This window comes from Xenia sp. Carnegie-2017, unplaced genomic scaffold (assembly GCF_021976095.1).
Source record: "Xenia sp. Carnegie-2017 unplaced genomic scaffold, XeniaSp_v1 HiC_scaffold_23, whole genome shotgun sequence".
Lineage (NCBI taxonomy): Eukaryota > Metazoa > Cnidaria > Anthozoa > Malacalcyonacea > Xeniidae > Xenia > Xenia sp. Carnegie-2017.
In genome coordinates this window covers 6,074,266-6,082,520 of record NW_025813486.1, presented here as the reverse complement: position 1 = coordinate 6,082,520, position 8,255 = coordinate 6,074,266, and positions in this window count along the sequence as shown.

The window sequence follows — 8,255 nt, the reverse complement described above, 5'->3', positions numbered from 1 at the left end:
ATTTTTAGTATAATAGTTATTTAAATTAGAAGTCAAAGCATACTTACCATCAGCTTGTGTTTTAGTATAGTAGTCATTTAAATTAGAACTTAAAGCATACTTACTATCTGTTTCAGTCTTTGTATAATATTTACCATCAGCTTGTGTTTTAGTATAATAGTTATTTAAATTAGAAGTCAAAGCATACTTATTATCTGTTTCATTCTTATTATAATAGTTAAATTTGAACTTAAAGCATACTTACTATCTGTTTCAGTCTTTGTATAATATTTACCATCAGCTTGTGTTTTAGTATAATAGTTATTTAAATTAGAAGTCAAAGCATACTTACCATCTGTTTCAGTCTTTGTGTAATATTTATTTAAATTAGAACTTAAAGCATACTTACCATTTGTTTCATTCTTTGTATAATAGTTGGCTAATCTTGAAACAAAACATATTTATTATCAGCTTGTGTTTTAGTATAATATTTTAGTAAATTAGAAATCAAAGCACTTACCATCAGCTTGAGTTTTAGTATAATAGTTATCTGATAGATGTGTTTTATCTACAGATCCTTGTATATTTACATTAATATCTGTTTTATCATGTCCATAAAATAAGCTCATTTATATTATTCCTCAGATTTTATATCCGGTTTATTATTTTTATGTTCGTAAACATGTTTAATAGTTGTTATACCACCAGATAAAATCCTAAAAAGGTAATAGGGTGATATTTTTTCTACTAAACTATACACATCTCGTTTTAAAAGGTCGTCTGATTTAAGCTGTTTTGTTAATTCTTTGGGATTTTCAATAGCATCAAACCCTTTTAATATATCTGAAAATTTTGATATAACTAAGTCAGTTAAAAACTCATTGGTTTTTTGTAATCGTTTTTTCTCGTATTCAGTGTACAATTTATCAATAATTTTTTGACTAGCTTTTTTAATGTAAGCAATTGACTTGTCTAAATCACCATCTTCAGCTAGTTTAAGTAGTTGATCTCTTTTATTAAAACTTTCTTGCGGTTTATCTTATATATTATTATCACATACGGCATCTTTGATAGTATCATTTGCGGAATCAATCTCATTAATTATATCATCAATTGTTTCAGGCTCTTTACGCTTTGGCATATATATAACACATGTTTTATTGCGTAATAACAATTTTCAATTGGTATGGGTATACAAGTTGAATTTCTAAATGTGCATACTTATTATTTTTCAATTTTTTGGTTATTTCTTCTATATCATCTTTCTCAAAACCATAAAGATAATCATCAATTATGGTTTTCATATCATTGCGGTTTGGATTATAAAATGTAACTAAATAACTTATATTTTCACGATAAGGTTTAGAAATACTTGTCAATTGCTGTGTAATCACAATAGTAGAAAGCCCATAATGACGAGCACTGAATCCTAATTTTATTAATTGGATGTCCTATTTTTAACATCTAAGCAACTTGCACAATCATCAAGTATAATAAGACTATTTGTACCTTTATATACATCACTAACATATTTTAAAACAATATCTACCTGATCTTGGTCACATTCTACTTTAATTAAATCAGAATCATTTATATATTTCCATTCTTGATAGGTTTTATTATATGATAGCGTTGGACATAATAAAATAATGTAATCGAAATGTCTATTAAAGTTTTTTTCTAACATTGTGAGAAGGTAATGACTTTTACCACAATTCGTCATGCCTACAATAATCATATTAAAGGGTGTGTCCATTTATATATTACTAGTTATTTAGTATTGAATACTTTGTAAATCATTATTAACAAATTGAACAAGAGCATCACTAATAACATAGATGTAACAGTTTAAATCTTTTGTATATGCTCTTTTTTTAATTTCAAGCAGAATGCCGTTTTGAGTATTCATGATTCGTTTTCCGTTACCAGCAATATTTTTTTCTTGAAAGGTGCGTAGATCGATAACTAATGCAAATTTATCTTTATAAAATTTTTCAATTGTCATGAAGCAATCTATCGGAATAGTTCTATCAAAAATTTTCTTGCTTCTTCATAAAATAGTGTTTTATTCATACCTTGGCAAAATACCATATTGGGTACCCTCAATAGTTAATTTAACTTCATCAATTAATGGAATATAAATTTTCACTATCACTAACTGAATTTTCTGTGAATAGTAGTACAATGCCTTTCATGCTTTTACGAGGCACATTAACGTTAACATTCTGTAATGTACTTGACTTATCCCATTTTTCCTTTTTTAAGAGGGTTATATGTTCATAAAATAAACTTCTTCCTATAGAATATAAATTTGTCACCTCATCTGCAATTTCTTGATTTTCAATAGTTTCATATTCCAGCTGAATATTTTCTAATTCATAATCACCTATAGATTGACCACTTTGAGGGATAAGGACTTGATCACTTGGGGTAATGTTATTATGTATTGAAAGTTATTATTCATATTGAAAGGGCAATACAGACCATGATCTTTAAGAATATTATCAATATTAATTTTCTGTCTTGTACCATAAATATCATACATTAATTTATCTGATACTTTTTCTGCACTTCCACTTGTTGAACTAGAATCATCTTTAGAAATCAGTTTCCGTAAATTTTCGCTACATATGCCATATTCAATAAGGCCTTGTCTATCACTTTTATGTAACCACAAGTCTTTGTATACACTTATAACATTATGTTCACTACAATCGTATAAAGTCTCACCAGCAACTTTAATTTGTAGTCTATGTTGTAAAATCTGGCTGAGATTATTAGAAAGTGACTTTTTGTATTACTGATTTTAAGATCAAACGATAGATTAAGTGAACCAGGCACTAAGCAACTATTTGCTTTCAATTTCGGAATATTAATATAAACTTGTTCGTTCGGTTTAAGACTATTAGGATTAAAGGTTATACTATAAAAAGTACGGTTACCTTTAATTTTTGTCATAGCAGTCCTTTTATAACCAGGTAAAAGCTCTTCTTGTAATAATCTATTCATATATATTAAAACATATTTTATTTTCTTCTTTGTTTATACTGATCATATATTAACAAAGCAGCAGCAATAGCTAAAACCCATAGATTAGAAGCTACCCATGCTAGACCTTTAGCTCCCCAAGATATAGCCTGAGCGATAATATTCAATAATGGTCCTAACACTGGCCATAATTTTTTACCTAGATTTACAAAAGCCTTAGAAAATTTACTAGTAGCTTGAGAACCTTGTAGGATTGCTTTTCTAGCTCCTATGACAATGGTTGTAATTATCCCAGCCACAGATATAGCTAAAGCTGATAATCCTGGTATATTTTCCTTAACCCATTCTTTAAATCGTTGTAATCTAGTAATGTCTTCTTCTTGTTTCTCTAGTACATCCTCTTTATCTAATTGCTCTTGTTCTTCTCTAATTATAGTTTCTAATTCCGCGGCTCTTTCATGTAAAATAGTTAATTCATCAATATTGTTGTCAATACCATTTTCATTTTCTATTTCATCTATTCTAGCTATAGTTTTGTTTAGCTCTTCAGAAAAGTGATTTATTTGTGCTTCTATAAATTGCGGTCTTGTTCTTCTATCAATAGTTTCAGGTGTGTTCATTACCCCTATATGTTCTCTTAGTTCTTCATTAGTTATTTGATTGAAATTCTCTGTTTAATTGATTATTTAAATCAACCATAGGCATACTCTTTTCAGTTCTTATATATTCATCTTGCAAATTAATAATTCTTTTAATTTCGTTTTTAAATTGTTTAACAGCTTCTTTAGCATTTTTATGTTTATTATATTGTAGTATTCCATTACTATTACGTTGTAAAACAATTATACCTTTACCTTGCTTATTTCTTGTATTTAATAATCGGTAAGTAATATTATTTATATCAATTTTACCTAAATTTAATCTAAAATTTATACCTTCAGAAGCTGCCATACCTTTTAGGTATTAAATCTAAATTCTTTTTATAATTTTTGTAATGAACTTTTCAACAGCAAAAGAAACTTCATTTTCAGGTCTAATAATATTTTATAAACAGGAGTTGAAGTAGGAACATCAGGAAGAGTATTAGTTTTATTTGTCTTTTTCTTATTGTTACACCATAATTATCATCAGTAAATGATGTTTCATAATATTCATTATCATTGTTATTATCTTCATTATCATCAATAAATTTATTTTCATCTTCATTATCTTCTTTCTTCTTATCTTCTAATTCAATATAATCAAAACCTTCTGCCATTATATAGATTACTCTATATTTTGTATTTCACTTTCAGGAATCCAACTGTTATGTTTATTATCATAACCTAACCATTTAACTAAAACCATCTTTTACCTTTAACCTTCTTACGTTTTAATATCTTTTCAACTCTATAAACATCATCTTTTTATTAACAACTGATAGTTCCTCTTCATAAAATTTACCAATTATAGGCTCTCCTTCTAAATCTTCTATCTCATATAAATTCGGGTCTCCTCTAATAACTTTAGTCACTTTGAACAACTCTTCTGTAAAATTTGCTTCATAGCCTTTCGTAAATATAGATTTATACTTTGATATTCTAACCATATTACCAATTTTAATCTTAGGTAATGGTAAATAAGCAACTTCATGACCGTATAATGTATTCCATACTTCATCTTCATTATTTTTATTAACATCTTTAGGCTTCATCAAGATTGTACTGTGTTTTGTATTGTTATAATTATATACTAAATCATCTAATATATCAATCCATTTATATGTTCCTTTACTATAGAAATATTTCCACATAGATGTTTTAAGCGTTCTGTTAAATCGTTCGACAATTGTAGCCTTTTTATCATTTTTAGTAGAGAAGTATTTAATTCCATGTTTTTCTAATAATGATTTAACACCTACATTATAAAATTCTTTACCATCATCAAATTGAGCTAATTTCGGGTAATCATTAAATCTATCTTTAAATTGACTTAATAGTTTTGATACAGCTTTTGTCATATTATTTGTGTCTTTTCTATAAACAGGAATAGCAAATGCATATCTACTTAATATTTCAATAGCTGTTAATATCCAATAATAACCATTGTTTTTATACTTATAAGAACCCATATCAACTAAATCCATTTGTATTTGTTCACCAAGATAGTTTACTCTTGTTTGTCTGAATTTATGTCTCCTAATAATAGGTTTATATCTAGTGTATGTGTCTTGAGATATTAACCATTCTTTAACCTGTTTTCTACTAACATCTATACCTTCTTCTAATGCCTTCTGATACAGCCGTTCTACTGATTGATATCCTGTTTTAGGATCATAATAAATATCTCTTAAACTTTGCTCAATTTTTATGTCTTCATCATCCATTTAACTTACTCAAGATAACATTCAAGTAGAATACTACCTACATTAACAGGGTTACCATCTTGATCTAATATATTAAATATTAGCTCGTTAAAAGCTCCTTTTATAATTGTAACTTTAGATTCAATATCGTTGTATTCATATACAGTGCCAAATAACGACTGAATTGTTATTACTGGTAAAGTTAAAGCTATATTACTTTTTTTTCCTTCAGGGTTATAATTATAACTTGAATTTACAAGATTAGAAGAAATTTGTAAAAACGTTAATCCTCTGTTTATATCCACTTTAGAAACACCATTTTGTACGATACCTTTTTTCATAGTTTTTATAGTATCATTAAAACCTAACATTTTAATAAGAGTATCAGATAATACTAATACCTCGTCATTATTATTAGTTATTTTACAAGTTCCGTTGTTTTCTACCATCTCAAGCTTTACATTAACAGACTCAAGAAACGTTTTAAGCATTTTAAAAGTCCAGTAACCAGCATCTATATTATATTTTGTTGTGCCTATTGTAAAAGCTAAAGTATTATTTAATTTTTTTTTATATTCCCAATACACATAAGCTTTTTGATATATAAATATGAATAGTTAGTTGTAACTATGCTTTCTTGTAAATTAATTTTTTTACTATCTCCGTCTATAAAAACAGTAAACTTCATATAACATAGCTTATATTATATGTCAAACAAACAAATAGAAGAAAATGCTATAAAATTAGGTGATGATGATGATTTAAAACATGTACCAACATGGCCTAAATTATATTTAGAAACAACTAAAACGCCTTTGTTTTCAAATCTAATAGCAGCTGTTAATGGGGATGAAGGTAATTCTGAGGATTATTTCGATCATATGTTACAACAAAGTTTATTGTAAAACCTACATTTCAAAGACCAGTAAATGTTAATATCTGTAACTTCAGATTGTATGTAACAGAGAGTGATTATTTTATGAGTAGTTTACCACCTATAACAGCCACGTGGACAAGTGAAATTAAAAGTAAAAAAGAACAGTCGACTGGTATAAGATACAATATTAAAAATCATTTAAATTATAAACAAGAAGCTTACTACGCTATGATTTGTGGGGCTTATGTTGCTAGTTTTTTATGTGGTATTGCGCTTAATCATTTAAATTTTAATAAAAGTAGAATTATACAAAGCCTTGTTAAATATCATTTGTATTATCAGATTCGAAAATTTATGAAGCATCCATCGTTATTAGACAAATATGACTTTACGGAATTGAAAAAGCATATACCTTATAAAGGTATTTTAAAATTTGATAAAACAATGATGGGTATTATGTTAATTTTCAATATTCAACTACTGATTATCGTAGCTTCATTGCATATCATTCTGAAGGTATTACATCAATCGGAAAAGTTCTTTTGCAAGAGTCATTGAAAGTTTTGTTTATACAATTTTAGGCAGTCAGGCTAATACAGATGGTCAATAGTTAATCATGGGCTAAGAGCATGCAAACTCAAAACGTTTTAGGAAATTATTAGAGGATACTATAGTACAGAATGATACGACTGTATTGATATCTAACATGAGAAAGCTATAAAAGACACAAATGTTATTTTAAATATGGCAATCAGTCCTGGTATGATTTTAATACCCAGCCGTATGATTATATTGAATAAAAGATTGATGGGTATAATAATATTTTAACATTAGCTAATAAAACTATGAAATTCGGTATTAATTCTAAAATAAATTATTATGGAGTTAAAAGGAAGAACCTAAAAAGTACATCAAGATAATACACCATCACAACACCTAGATACTCTAGATGAAGTTCATAAAAAACCATTAGTACATAAACATATAAAATTGATAGTAAATAATCCCCATCAAACAGATATGATTGCTTTACTCGGTATATCAACGCTATCAACATTCATATTAGTTAAATATGTTTTATAATATAATATGAAGAAAGTTCTAGATTTTAATCATATTTCGAGTGAGTTGAGTCAAGATGAATTTGAAAAGCTGAAAAAGTTGTATTTATACTATCACAAGATGTATACCTGTTATAAATGGAAGTATAATAAATTAAATAAAATTAGACTATCATTAAACATGGGAAGTATTGTTCTAGTCTCAACTGCTGGTATTGTAGGTAGTGTAACCCTGAACCCGATAGTTATAGCTAGCCTATCAGGCCTAGGTGCTTTAATTCAAGGTTATATGGTTAAGAGTAAGATTAATAATAACTTAGAAATGTGTAAATTTGCATATACATCATATGAAAAAATACTTATGAATATAAGATCTTATTTAAGAGGATTACCTTATGATGAAGTGATATTTCTATCAGATATAAAAGTAATAGATGATATTATAATAGACAATTGTACTACTATAGATGGTATGGTGAGTAAATATAATGAAAAATATAAAGATCTGTGAGTTATCTGTAAGTTATCTATAAAATTATCTATGAGTTATCTATAAGTTATCTGTGAATAAAATCTACAGTATTATATAATATGTCTGAAGAAAACGTAAAGATAACTACAGTTAAGAAAGAGAAAGACCCTCTTAGAGTCGAAGCTGGGAAACGCCTTGCTCTTATATCTAAAGCTTCTAAAGAAAAAAAGATGCGGGATAGGATTGAATTAGAAAATAAAAAGAAAATTGAGGACAATAGCTGGAATATTAATTACGGATTTTTATTTGGAACTATTGGAGTATTAACTGCTATTGCTAGTCTCTATTATACAAGGAAAAATGATAAAAGGCAGGAAAAATTAGCAAACGATAAAGCAAAAGAAGAAACAACTAGTGAAAAACATGTTTTGATACAAAAAAATAAAAAATATAATTTAGACTCATTTGAATAAAATATTTCCTATTATATATGAGTAATACTATAAATAAAAAACAATTTATGAATGAAGCTTT